The sequence below is a fragment of the Leptodactylus fuscus genome, chromosome 3 (genome assembly GCF_031893055.1).
Source record: "Leptodactylus fuscus isolate aLepFus1 chromosome 3, aLepFus1.hap2, whole genome shotgun sequence".
Classification (NCBI taxonomy): Eukaryota; Metazoa; Chordata; class Amphibia; order Anura; family Leptodactylidae; genus Leptodactylus; species Leptodactylus fuscus.
This window is the reverse complement of record NC_134267.1, coordinates 182332779-182348018: the sequence shown is the minus strand read 5'-3', so window position 1 is coordinate 182348018 and position 15240 is coordinate 182332779.

Sequence of the window (15240 nt, the reverse complement as noted above, 5' to 3'; positions counted from 1 at the left end):
AATATAGTCTTATTATGACATATTGTATGCATGTGAAAAGCATCTTACTGGGTGTATATTTACATTCTATAAATCAGAATAGGTTAAATTTTTGTCTTATTTTTATAGTACTTGGTAGATTTAGTAATATGAGAATGGCTTTAGTTCTGTAACATGTAACGTCAAAGAGAAGACCTACATTTTCACCAGCGTCATATCCCTGCATGACGGTGAAGGGCCGGGCTCACATTATCAGTATGTTATGTAACAGTTTCCTCCTGCAGACAGGACACCGTGGTATACAGCAGCTCTAGTCTGCATTCCTAGCAGAATACAACCTGTGAAAGATTTGTGACAACTCAGCAGGTCTACTGTTTGCTTCCGTGTGTCATACACCCTCCACCCAGACAAATGACACAGTGCTCCATGTGCTGCGAGGGAGGATCATTCCACTTAGGTGTTGGGCTTTCTAGCAAATATTGAGAAATTACTTTTATTGGGCTTTCTCTTTATACAGGCGAAGCAGATGTTCTCAGATTAAATACACTGACTGCGCAGCATAAGAATTTTAATATTTCAGCAGCTGTCACTTTTATTTTATTCATTAAATATTGGTTAATATTGGGTATAATCAGGGTCGGACTGGGGTGTCTAGGGCCCACCAGTGGAATTGTTTCTAGGGGCCCACCACCAGGACCCTGCAGACCAGTGATACCGAGATAGGGCAGCTAAAGGTAATACCATCTCGGGAGCCATGCTGCTCACCTGCCATACAATGTGCAACAACATACTACCTAAACCTACTGCTACACTCTGTATGGAAAGTGATCAGCATGGCTCCTAGAAATGTTACCATTACCTGTAGCCACACTGTCCTGGAAGAGCTGATCTGCAGAGGTCCTGGCTGTTGTATCAGCATAGATGTAATATTGATGGCGTATCCTAAGGACAGACCATCAATATTATAAAGTTGGATAAATCCTTTAAAGATTTGTCCAGGAATTGGATCAACCCATGTGCCTGGCGGGAGGTGTAAAATAAAAAATAAATAAATAAAAAGTGCCTTCACCTGTCCCCATTGCTCCATTGTCCGCCGCCAGTGTCCATTTAGTCTCGTGCTGGCGCCTCCATGCTGGGAGTCCTGCACCTCATGGGACCACTGAAACCAATTAGATACAGGATTTCCAGAAATAAGGCCATGAGACTGAATAGACATAGGCGGGAGGATAACGGGGGGCTGGGGACAAAAGCTCAATGCAAAACAATGCGTCTCACTGTTGTGCCTAATCCTTAAAGAGGACCTTTCACCATTTGGGGCACATGCGGTTTAATACACTGCTGGGAAGGCGCTGCTGGGAAGAAGGACGTTCCTGACAGACTGTAAGAAACGCCTTTCTGACAGTGAAGAGCTACAGTACCGGGACTGATAGCTGTTCACCGGGGGCACAGAACAGGAAAGCTGCACTGAATTCAGCGCACTGTCGGCTTTCTAGTGGTATATAAAACCACATTGTGCCCCAGGAGGTGAAAGCTCCTCTTTAACATCTCAATATACTGTACATCACACTATAAGGATAAGGCCTAACACAGCGTCCCACAGCCAAAAAGCGCTGCAGGAAAAACCCCGGCGCCAACACATCAGTTTTCTTGCAGCGCTTTTTGCAGAAACTCCACAGAGGTTTGCTCTAAGGACTTTCTGCTTCCATTATACCTATAGGGACACTGTAGGTGTTTCCGTAGGTATAATTAGCATATACACATTTATATACATTCATATACCATATATACTATATATACTCACATTATTATAGCATACTGTATATACACACACATACCTGTATACAAACATACAGTCCTCACACAGTATACAAGACACATACTTTAACCCTTAAGTCCTATCATGGTGTCTATCATAATGACATGTGTATGGTAATGGTGTATGATAGACACCATGATAGGACTTAAGGGTTAAACAAATGTACACATATACATATTAAATATTACATTTTACCAAAAAAAAAGAAAAAAATATACTCACATTTGTGAAGCAGCTGCAGCAGACTCCTCTGTCCCCACATGGGCCGATGTAAACGATGACTCACTCTGAAGAGGAGGGGGAGGGGGGAAAGTGGGGCTTGCAGAGAGAGCGCTTCCTAAGATTGCACTGGCAGGAGGCCCCTCTGTGTAAGTGTCGGGGCCCTGGGAAACTGCCGGCAGCCGTGCTTCTTTATTCATTACAGCGCTGCCTGCAGCCTGAGGCCCCGAGCTTACTGTTCCAGCCCCTGCCACTAGCAGCGCTCAGTTTATCAATGCAAATGCACTGCACAGGGGCCGGAACCAGCCCCTGACATCCCGATCGGGCCCCTGACCAGTGCTTCTGCATTGAGGAAATGAGCACTGACAGTCAAGGCTCGGGGCCTACCCGGTGGCCCAGTCCGACCCTGTGCAGATCGGGCCCCTGCCTATGCTTTTTTTTTAAATAAAACGAGCAGCAATATATAGTTGGGGCCTGGGGCCCACCGGGGGATTCCCCGGTGCTCCGGCGGGCCAGTCCGACCCTGGGTATAACCAGCAAATGTCAAATCTAGTATTTTATGTTCCTGATTAATTTTTAAAGTGACTCTATCATTAGAATCCCTTTTTTAACCAATACCATGTAGGAATAGCCTTAAGAAAGGCTATCCTTCCTCTACCTTTACAATTCTTCTCTGCACCGTCGTTCCGTAGATATCCCGGTTTTTCTCGGTATGCTAATGAGTCTCCAGACAGCACAGGGAGCATTCCCCCGTGCTCAAACAGTACTGAGGGCGTCCCCAGTGCTGCTTGAAACCTCTCCAGCACCGCCTCCATCTTCTACAGACGTGCCTCTCTGCTGCGTCCTTTGTGTTATCTTCTTCCAGCGATCCTGACTTCAGGATGTAAATCCAGCGCACACGCAGTCGGCTCTGCTATCTGGCTTCAGGCAGAGCTGACTGCGCATGTCTGTTCGGCCATTTTAGTGTTGCCAAGCGTTCTGTTCCTTTAAACGGCCACAATAAAATGGCTGAACAGACATGCGCAGTCTCGATGGCGGAACAGACTGCGTATGCGCTGGATTTATATCCTGAAGACAGGATCTATTATACCTATTTGAAAAACACAAGCGTTTACATAGATATAATTGACACGCTACAATGTTCAAAAATGGGGGGCATGACTGGAGAAAGTTTCAGAAAGGTTCAAAACTACATTGCGGGAGCGGGGATGGAGAAGGGTCAGAAAGCATAGCAAATGGCAATCATGTTAGGGTGGCATACAGCAGTGTCACTATGTGCAATTACCATCATATATAATATGTAGCCTGGTCGAGGTGCTATATGATGAGCATCTATATGAATACCTGTTCACCTATGGGCCTGTCCAAGCCTGGTTATGTTACAGAAATTGTATTCCTAACCCATAAACCTCACTATTTGCCTTCTGATAGTAATAGGTGAAGTGAAGTGAGCAGTGTAAGTCACTTTGAATCACAATTACTTTATGCACCATTGACATATTTTGTTTACTGAGACAATGGAATGAATTATTGTGCAAGTAAATGTTTATTAAATACAGAAAACATAATATCCAGTATAATCTTGAAGTGAAGGGTTTTGCACAGTCAGTGTGATATTATGTAACTGCTTGTTACGTGCTAGAAGACATGTCATCATTTGTACTTTCACAACTCCTATACTAATTCTAGTAAATAGTCCCCGTGTCTCTCCTTCCTATTGCTGACTGATAAAGGAAGCATTAATACCCATCAGTGGACCGAGGTTCTCTTGAAAATAGATTTTGCTGCACACACTGTTTTGTGATCAAAGGAATATAGAGATTTATTTTACAATATAGTTAACGCCTTTTGACACAATGCAAAATATTGACATAGAAAGACAGGCTAGATCAATTGTATATGACGTTTCGGTCCTTAGACCTTCATCAGACGCGATCTAGTGTGGTAGCAGGATCAGTATAAGTGTCAAGGCACTTATACTGATCCTGCTACCACACTAGATCGCGTTTGATGAAGGTCTAAGGACCGAAACGTCATATCCAATTGATCTAGCCTGTCTTTCTATGTCAATATTTTGCATTGTGTCAAAAGGCGTTAACTATATTGTAAAATAAATCTCTATATTCCTTTGATTACAAAACAGTGTGTGCAGCAAAATCTATTTTCACTAGTATATTTGGGTCAAAGGACCTTTTTTCGCTAGCACCACATATAATTTTAGAGTGTGTGGTACCATTGACTTTTTTGCTACTAGGTTCTCTTGAGGCAAAACTATTGAAAAGCAACCCCCACCCCCCAAAAAATACCATGATGAAACCAAACTAAAATTGTACTCCGTGCCTCTCCACTCCCATTGTTTGGCCCACACACAGTTTAAAATCCCCTTTACTGGTCCTCTGACAATATGTTGCCCCTTTACTGAACCCCAAACAGTATATCGCCCCCTTTATTGACCATCACGTAATATATTGTCCCCTTTACTGATCCACACACAGTACTGTATATTGTTCCCTTTACTGACTCCTAAATAGTATATTGCTCTTTTTTTTGGGCCCCCATACAGTATTCTACCCCATTTTTGGCCGATCGGACACTTATCTCTCTGGTCCTCACATAACTACTAACCAGAAACTTATTCCTGATGGTCACAGAGAGTTCCACCCACGGCAAAAGGACACACATGACGCCTGACATTGCACTACTGTATGTGTACTACTATGTTCATTTACTACTATGTTGTTGGCATTATTAGGGTCAGTGCACACAGAGTTTTTGGCACTAAATTTGACGCTGAATCCGCCTCCAAAAAAAGCCTCCCAATAGACTTAGATTTGGAGGCGGATTCAGCGTCAAAATCCACGCCAAAAAACTATGTGTGCACTGACCATTAGTATCAACAGGAGTTTGTATTTGAAGCTCTTAGCCTCCAATGCCGTATCTCAGACAGATAGGTGTCTTGCTTGTCATTTGTATTCCCCTAGTCTCGTTACCATTGAGCGATATAAGTCAGCTGTTGCTGTCAGGTTCATGCCATCTAGAGCTGAGGTGTATATTTGAGGCAAGTCTTCACATGAATATAAAGTTGCCACGTTGGGCGTTTTCTTAAGCAAATAATTATTGCAAAGTGATTCACATTGATAATACACGTACCAGTACAATCTGCAGCATTGAATATACTTTGCCTCTGTCAGTTTATTACACATGAAACAATTTCTATTAATAGAATCTAAGGCTATATTCACACTGCTGCATTGTTCTGGTCCGTCAGAGAAAGACATTGAAGTTTCCCTTTTTGGTGGATACAATCTGTAGTTCACAACATCATAAATTGTTGTCATGTTGTAAGTTCAGGTGAACGGCGCTGCGGTCAGGCTGGGAAATATGGCTGATCCTAGGTACACACCTGTGCTCTGGGGACTCGATAAACTAAAACCAAATCCGCTTAAAAGACGGTTACCCGCAGACCCCATAGTCTATAGTAGACTTCCACCGGATTCCGCCTGAAAAATGTGGAGCAAAATGTCCTGCTGGAAAAAGACTTGGGGATTTTGGTGGACAGCAAGCTTGCCTTCAGTGACCAGTGCCAGGCAGCTGCTGCCAAGGCAAATAAAACTATGGGATGCATCAGAAGAGGTCTAGATTCTCATGACAAGAACATACGCATGTCTCTATACAAATCATAATATGGCCATATATAGACCATTGTGTGCAATTTTGGGCCTCAGTTTACAAGGAGGACAGAACTGAACTAGAAAGAGTGCAAAGAAGGGTGACCAAAATTATTAGGGGAGGGGCCACACGGTGGCTCAGTGGTTAGCACTGCAGCCTTGCAGCGCTGGAGTCCTGGTGTTCAAATCCTGCCAAGGGCAGAAAACCATCTGCAAGGAGTTTGTATGTTCTCCCTGTGTTTGCATGGATTTCCATCCCATATTCCAAAAAAAGACATACTGATAGGGAAAAATGTACATTGTGAGCTCTATGTGGGGCTCACAATCTACATTAAAAAAAAACAAAAAAAAGAACAAAAAAATTATTAGGGGAATGAGTGAATTGGAGTACAACGATAGATTAACAAACTTGGGTTTATTCAGTTTAGAGCAAAGACATCTACGGTGAGATCTAATAACAATGTACAAATACATGAAGGAACAATACAAATAACTTTCTAAGGATATTTTTACTCCTAGGCCAGTGACAGTGACAAAGGACATCCTCTACGTCTGGAGGAGAGAAGGTTTCACCAGAAACATAGAAGGGGATTCTTCACAGTAAGAACAGCGAGGCTCTGGAACTCTCTGCCCCAGGAAGTGGTGATGGAGGATTCATTGTGCAAAGGCCTGGATGCCTTACTCGAACAGAAAAATATTACAGGCTATGGGTTTTAGATTTTGGTAAGGACAAGTTGATCTAGGGTTTTATACTGATTGTCAGATTCGGGTCAGTACGGGGTCATGTTTTTTTTTTGCCTTCCTCTGGATCGACACTGTAGGGTTATAGGTTGGACTTGATGGACCGGTGTCTTCATCTAACCTAATGTACTAGGTAACCATGTATTTGGGAACCTTGTGTTGAAGTTTGCAGAGCTGTTTGTTTCGATTTCCTCAGTTACAGCTAGAATGAAAATCTAATCTTGTAACATTTCGTTTTCAGCCACAATACTTTCACCATGTCATTGCTGTCATCTAGTGGTAAGTTATATAAGTGGTAAAAGCACACAAATGTGATACCAGGCCATGTAAATGGAGTTATAATATGTACCACGGTGCCAACAGGTATCTGAAAGGTGTCAGGATGGCACATAGTAAAGAGAACTTTTAAACAACTTGCTCCAGCAATGCTCTTTGAGATATCAGATGGGCAACCATATAGTATAATGTGTTCTTGTAGAGTATTAAAGTAGATTCACAAGACTGAGTTCACCCTTAAAACGTGGTCCTTTTGTTCTCCAGATTTACCGGTCTGAACAGCATCCTGGGAGTGGGACTCCTAGTATCATAGCTATCTATGCTGCTCTGATTCCCTGACACCCAGCGACATACTGTCCCCTACTATAATCTGGCAGACAATAATCCGGTTACCAATATCTGGCGCACACGGGCTAAGTTTCACAGGTGAAACTTGATTGTGAGAATCTATGGTTAAGCTATAATATAGATGCTGGGTAAAAACATATATCTGAGTGAAAATCTTAAAGGGGCCATAGAGGATTAAAAAACATGGCTCCTTTCTTTCGGAAAGAGCTTTAGTTCCAATTCTCTGGAAATGACTTCCCATCTATTTGTCACATGGTACAGTCTCTGAGCTGCAATATGGCCATGATGTGACCAACAGACATGATGTTACTGACTGCGAAGAGGAGGTTAAACATTTTCTAAAAGAAAGCAGCCATGTTTTCTAATCATTGAGAACCCTTATAAATGTATTAATACAGATATAGTAAGGCTACATTCACATCAGCGCTCGCTCAACGTTCGGGGATTCCTTCCATGAATCCGCTTGAAAAGCAGGACTTTTCTCTCTGCATTTTTCAGGCGGAAACCCAGCGGACCCCATTATAGTCTATGGGGTCTATGGGTTTCTGCAGGTAACTGCTTTTTAAAGGGAGTCTATCATTGCGATTTTACATTTTTAACTCAGCCTATCGTCATGTAGCCTTTAGAAAGGCTATTGTAGACATACCTTTTGCTTCCTGATCATTGTAGATGTTTTCATGAAAAACCCATTTTCTTCTTATGTAAATCAGTCTTCTGGGAGCAAAGGGGGCCTTCCCGAGCACCGAACACCCCCTGTGTCATCAGACTGCACCTGCATCACTGCCCCCTTCTTGCTTGCTGATCACTCCTTCTCCTTTTCTTTCCTTCCTTGTCCCGTCAGTACGAATTAAATCATACGTATGCGCTGTACACTCAGCCACTTCAGCTTTGGGCCTGAGCATATAGTACATACTCTGGATGCCATCTTGGACTTCTTCTTTGATGAGCGCCTGCACAATACACTGATGGACAAGGAAGCAAAGAAGAGAAGGAGTGAACTGCAAGCAAAAAGAGGGCGGCGATGCAGGTCCAGGATGATGACGCAAGGGGTGCTCGGAGGTACAGGGTGAACGCCCCCTGTGCTCCCAAAAGACTGATTTGCATAAGAAGATAACGAGTTTTTCTTGAAATTGGCGGCAACGATTAGAAAACAAAAGGTATGTCTACAATAGCTTTTCTAAAGGCTACATGAAGATAGGTTTAGTAAATATGTTAAATTCAAATTATAGACGGCCTTTAAGCGGATTGGGTTTCTGTTTTTTGGGTCACCAAGTAGAGCCCAAAATGGAAACCCAGGTGTAAGTGTGAACCTAGAGTAAGTAGAACAAGGAATTTATAAAAGAGCAGTAAGAAACACAAGAGAGGAGTACAGCAATGAAAGGTATATAGGCTGAAGTCTCACTAGACCCCTATGAGTAGTATCATTTGTGGTTGTACGGTGGTCCCAGCAGTTACACCTTTAGTTGGCAAGTGTTGCTTTATTATGAATAAAGTGCTAGGCAGCCGTGTCTGCACATAACTTCTAATTATCATGGCCATAAACAAGCGCTCAAGTGGGAAAGTTAGATCCAGAAATACTATTGTAGACTAAACATTCTGTAGCCAGAGATGTAAACTCCTAGTCTGGCACAAGAGCCTCTAGTCTAAGTTTTATCCTCACAAACCATTGCACAACATACTATACAGAGAAATAAAACAGAGATATAAATATATATATATATATATATATATATATATATATATATATATATATATATATATTGACTGTTCAATTTCTTTGTTTGAGAATACTTAAAGGGCTTATCCAGTTTCTAAGATCGACGACCTATCCTTAGGATAGGCCATCAATTTTAGATCTGTGGGATTCCAACACCTGGGATCCCCGCAGATCACCAGTACAATGCAAGTGACAAGACTCTCAAAAAATTCAGACCCCTGACTAGACCTCTAAATATGTTAAGACTACAGACCAGAACCCAAAATTAATTCAGACCTCAGATCAAAAGCTCCTATTAAATCAGACATCAGATCCTAAAAAAATATAGAGTCCAAGGCAGATCCCAAAATGTCTCTGATAGGTGAAAGGTCAGTAGTATCCTCCTTTATGTCCTCCTCTTTGAGAACAGTCAACAATTGGAGGATTCCGCAACTTTATCTGAGATTATTTAAGGATATTAGCCATTGTCACACCTCTGGACAAAAGACAGAGTGCCACCAATCAGACAGTTACATATGTTACATGTCCACCACATAGGGGATAACTTTAATTTACTGGAATACCCCTTTGCGGTAGTTGCATACACCTTCTACTTTCACATTACAACAGCATCGTATTTTGTCTTATCATTGGACCCAACCTTGCACATTTGTGTTTTTTGGTTGTTGTCATGCCATTACTCTCTCGGTTTTGTGCAATCTACCAATGCTTTGGTTGTGTTTTAGAGCACAGATACTTTGCTTCATTTTGCATTTAAAAACCAAATGAACAGTAAAAAAAATCAGTGCAAAAGTGTCAATAGCTTTTACTAGTGCTACACTGCAACACTAAACACAGCCACATCCATGGAATCCATTTTGTGTAAGTTAATGCAGTAAAGCAAGAGCGGACATACCATTGGCGCAACCTGTGCACCTACAGAAGGGCCCAGTAGGCCAGTGGGCCCAAGCACTTTAACATCACCTTTCTACTGTCTATTAGATTGCAGGTAAATGCCTTTCCTAACCTTGTCACAAGGTTAAAAAGTGCTTCCTATGCTGCCCTATAAAAAGACTCTCAGAGGTTACTTTTGGGTAGTGTACCACTATGTGAGATTGTTTACTGCTAAACATGACTCTACAACACACTTGAATCTTTGCCCAGTTTACAGACTTTAAAGGGGGGTGCATTATTGAACTAAGAGAAGCAGGATAGTTGTTTTGACTGCTTTTCTGTCATCTAGGCCTAGATGTTAGATGGTGTAATGGCAATGATGAAGGCACGTACACAAATTCTGAGCAGGCTCCAGATGGCACAGACCACCCACCGGTAGAGAGGATTGTTTGATCCACTGGTAAGCTCAAGCAGCTCCCATGGTTTCCTTGTCCATCATCCAGACAAAGATAACATCTTCATTAAATACCCCTGTCTCTGTCCAAACCATTTCCAGGCTCTTAGAAGAAGTAAATTTGTTGGTGACCCCTAATAGTGATATAAGAGACACCATCACAGGGCTTCCACCTGCCATTTTTCAGCAGGATAATGCTCAGCCACAGCAAGGGTTTCCCAGAAATGTCTCAGCAAGGTTGCAATACTTCTGTGACCTGCCTGGTCACCAGATATTTCACTAATCCAGCATTTATGGGGCAAGCTGGGACCCCAATCTTCCGCAACCTACAAATGTGCAAGATCTATAGGCCCAGCTTCAAATTCCATGGGCAATGGTGCTGCCCGATACCATATAGAACCTGTGTGTCTCCATGTCCAACTGTATCTCATCTTGAATCCAGGCTAGTAGACAACAATAGGATATAAGAGCCTCCTTATAGTCACTTACATATGTCATCATTATAGCCATACATAAAGTTTCATTCGATTTACACAAATCTTTCTTGCTGTGTTATATATTTGGGAATCAGTGTATAAGGATATATCATAGATATCATAGATGTTATTATAGTGATCCCTTCCTAAACGCAGATCAAGAGCGCTGTAGAATTTAGACAATGAATAAACATACAAGCAGTATCATAATGTCTATTACCCTGAGGTCTTGGAGCCCACAAGTGCTGTAAGACGCAGTAATATACCCTGTGTATAAATCACATGATATATTAGTCATCCAGTAAGTAACATTAATCCTGCAGCGATGTTCTCCTGTTACAAAGCTACCAGACAGCTGCAAGTTAATAACGGCCTATGCTTCATACAGTAAGCTGTCACACCAGGAACACCGGGGCGAAGGCTAAAAGCAGAAAAGACTGTTGATAACTTCACGCAATGTACTAAACACTGACTTCACAACTTTAATATAAAGTCACTTTAAGTGCTTAAGGTCTTGGCAGACTTGAGGCTGCTAGGATTACAATTAGGTTGTCACCTTGTTACCCTCTTATGTGAAATGTCACCAAAAGAAAACATTCCCAGAACTTTTTAAATTTCAGATATTGCTAGATTCACACCTGCATTCGGGGTTCTGTTCTGTTTGGGTTCATAACACGACTATGCCAAGTGAGCACCCCAGGTATTTTGGGGTCTTCACCAGAAAACATCACAAGTTCCGTACAGGGAATACCTTTTTTTCTTTCTTTTTTCCTTTCTACTAGATCTCAAGGTTGTCTGGATCATATGGAGAAGAAAGGGAATGTGAATGATCATAATTAGAGATTAGCGAATAGTGAAATATTCGAGATTCGATATTCGTTTCGAATAGCCCCTCAATATTCGACTATTCGAACGAATATCGAACCCCATTATAGTCTATGGGGAAAAATGCTTTGTTTCAGGGGAAGCCACACTTTGACTCAGGAGAGTCACCAAGTCCACTATGACACCCCAGGAAATCATACCAACACCCTGGAATGCAACTGGGACAGCAGGGGAAGCATGTCTGGGGGCATCTAACATGCCCAAGTACCTGAATTATGTCACTATCTCGTTGGGATCGCTGTCAGCTTGCGATATTTGGGAGGTGACTTTTTCCCATAGGAATGCATTGACTAGCGTTGATTGGCTGAATGCCATACAGACTACAGCATTTGGCCAATCAATTTTGGTTCTGCCGGTGGAGGCGAAGTCTAAAATCGGTCCACAGCAGTCTCCATTGTGGTCTGATCTCAGATGTAGCAGTGTTGAGCGCACAGCTCTGCTACACCTGAGATGTAGCAGAGTTGAGTGACGGAGGGGGCGGAGTCTAAGATCAGTCCACCATCCGATCTGAAATGTAGCAGTGTTGAGCGCACAGCTCTGCTACACCTGAGATGTAGCAGAGCTGGCCATGCGCTGAGCTCTGCTACACCAGAGATGTAGCAGAGATGAGTGTGCGCTGAGCTCTGCTACACCCAAGATATAGCAGAGCTCAGCGCACACTCAGCTCTGCTACATCTCTGGTGTAGCAGAGCTCAGTGCACGGCCAGCTCTGCTAGAGATAGAGATTAAAAGTCTTTCATTTTTATCGACTACGAATTTATGGAAGGTTGGTAACCCTGCACTTATCATGAGTACCTTTTTTTTTTACTGTTTTTTTTTTTTTTTTTTTTTTTACTGCACCTGAACAGTACTGTCTGCATGCTGATGGTTTCCTGTGATAGTTCTGATGCTATTATTCGGGATGTAAAAGGGGTTGGCCACTTTCAGACCAATATTGACAAACAAATGTACAATAGAAAGCTATACAATTTTCCAATATACTTTCTGTATCAATTCCTCACGGTTTTCTAGATTTCGGCTTGCTGTCATTCATTCTGTTACTTCTACCCTGTTTCCCCGAAAATAAGACAGTTTCTTATAATTAATTATCAAACGAAATATATGACCTTTCTTATTTTCGGGGGATGTCTTATGCAGCGGCTGGAGCGGGGAACAATTGGCAGTCATGCTGATGCTTCCTTAGCGGAGCACTGGCATGACTGCCGGTTGTATGTGATCCAGAAGGTGAAGGGGGGGGGTGTGTGTCTTATTTTCAGGGAAACAGGGTAGGGCGGTGGTTCTTAACCAGGGTTTGATCGAACCCTAGGCAATATGCACGGTTCATTTTGTGTACCAGTAGAAAAACATATACCTATGTCTTGAATTTGGAAAAAAAATCATATCTGATTTATCACTAAAGAAGTGGATGTGCTCATCACATGACCATGGACCGTAAATCACATGACCATGGTCAGAGTTTTATCCACTAGAAGTAATAGAATGAATGACAGCGAGCAGAGATCTAGAAAACCCTGAGGAATTGATACAGAAAGTATATTGGAAAATTGTATAGCTTTTTATTGTACATTTGTTTGTCAATATTGGTCTGAAAGTGGCCAACCCCTTTAAAGGGATTCTACCACTAAAACACTTTTTTTTCTAGTTACCACGTCGGAATAGCCTTTAAAAAGGCTATTCGTCTCTTACCTGTGGAAGTGCTCTCCGCCGCGCCGTTCGTTCAAAATACCGGTTTGTACCGGTATGCTAATTAGTTATCTCGCAGCGATGGGGGCGTCCCCATCGCAGGAGCAGCGATGGGGGCGTCCCCATTGCAGCTCGAAAACCGACCGCAGCGCCGCCTCTCTGGTCTTCGGTGTCCTCCCCTTGCTTCTTCAGCGTACTGTCGGACGCCTGCGCAGTACGCTCTGTTCGGCGAAGATTGTCGAACGTACTGCGCATGCGCGAAATTGCGGTCCCAGCCATAGTGCGGGCACTGCACTTTCGCGCATGCGCAGTACGTTCGGCAATCTTCGCCGAACAGAGAGCATACTGCGCAGGCGTCCGACAGACGCTGAAGAGGCAAGGGGAGGATACAGAAGACCAGAGAGGCGGCGCTGCGGTCGGTTTTCGAGCTGCAATGGGGACGCCCCCATCGCTGCGAGAGAACTAATTAGCATACCGGTACAAACCGGTATTTTGAACGAACGGCGCGGCGGAGAGCACTTCCACAGGTAAGAGACGAATAGCCTTTTTAAAGGCTATTCCGACGTGGCAACTAGAAAAAAAAGTGTTTTAGTGGTAGAATCCCTTTAATAAAGATATTATTTGGCCACTGTATGATGGAAGGAAGGTAACGTAAGACTGTTAATTGAAAATAAATGCACTCCTTGATCTGCTCTTCACCTTTTCTTTAGACATTACCACCCTGGCACAGTTTTTATGTTGATATCACATCTAGATAGAATTAACTTGGTTTGTAGAGTAAGTTACTGAATAACTTACTAAGACAATTCCTTGAAGGTGCCTCAAGTTTGAGCTGGCCAGTGCAAATAGCTGAAGCAAGAGGCAGAATTCTATACAGGCAGGAGCTAGGAAGTAGAGATGAGCGAACACTAAAATGTTCGAGGTTCAAAATTCGATTCGAACAGCCGCTCACTGTTCGAGTGTTCGAATGGGTTTCGAACCCCATTATAGTCTATGGGGAACATAAACTCGTTAAGGGGGAAACCCAAATTCGTGTCTGGAGGGTCACCAAGTCCACTATGACACCCCAGGAAATGATACCAACACCCTGGAATGACACTGGGACAGCAGGGGAAGCATGTCTGGGGGCATAAAAGTCACTTTATTTCATGGAAATCCCTGTCAGTTTGCGATTTTCGCAAGCTAACTTTTCCCCATAGAAATGCATTGGCCAGTGCTGATTGGCCAGAGTACGGAACTCGACCAATCAGCGCTGGCTCTGCTGGAGGAGGCGGAGTCTAAGATCGCTCCACACCAGTCTCCATTCAGGTCCGACCTTAGACTCCGCCTCCTCCGGCAGAGCCAGCGCTGATTGGCCGAAGGCTGGCCAATGCATTCCTATGCGAATGCAGAGACTTAGCAGTGCTGAGTCAGTTTTGCTCAACTACACATCTGATGCACACTCGGCACTGCTACATCAGATGTAGCAATCTGATGTAGCAGAGCCGAGGGTGCACTAGAACCCCTGTGCAAACTCAGTTCACGCTAATAGAATGCATTGGCCAGCGCTGATTGGCCAATGCATTCTATTAGCCCGATGAAGTAGAGCTGAATGTGTGTGCTAAGCACACACATTCAGCACTGCTTCATCACGCCAATACAATGCATTAGCCAGTGCTGATTGGCCAGAGTACGGAATTCGGCCAATCAGCGCTGGCTCTGCTGGAGGAGGCGGAGTCTAAGATCGTTCCACACCAGTCTCCATTCAGGTCCGACCTTAGACTCCGCCTCCTCCAGCAGAGCCAGCGCTGATTGGCCGAATTCCGTACTCTGGCCAATCAGCACTGGCTAATGCATTGTATTGGCGTGATGAAGCAGTGCTGAATGTGTGTGCTTAGCACACACATTCAGCTCTACTTCATCGGGCTAATAGAATGCATTGGCCAATCAGCGCTGGCCAATGCATTCTATTAGCTTGATGAAGCAGAGTGTGCACAAGGGTTCAAGCGCACCCTCGGCTCTGATGTAGCAGAGCCGAGGGTGCACAAGGGTTCAAGCCCGATGAAGTAGAGCTGAATGTGTGTGCTAAGCACACACATTCAGCACTGCTTCATCACGCCAATACA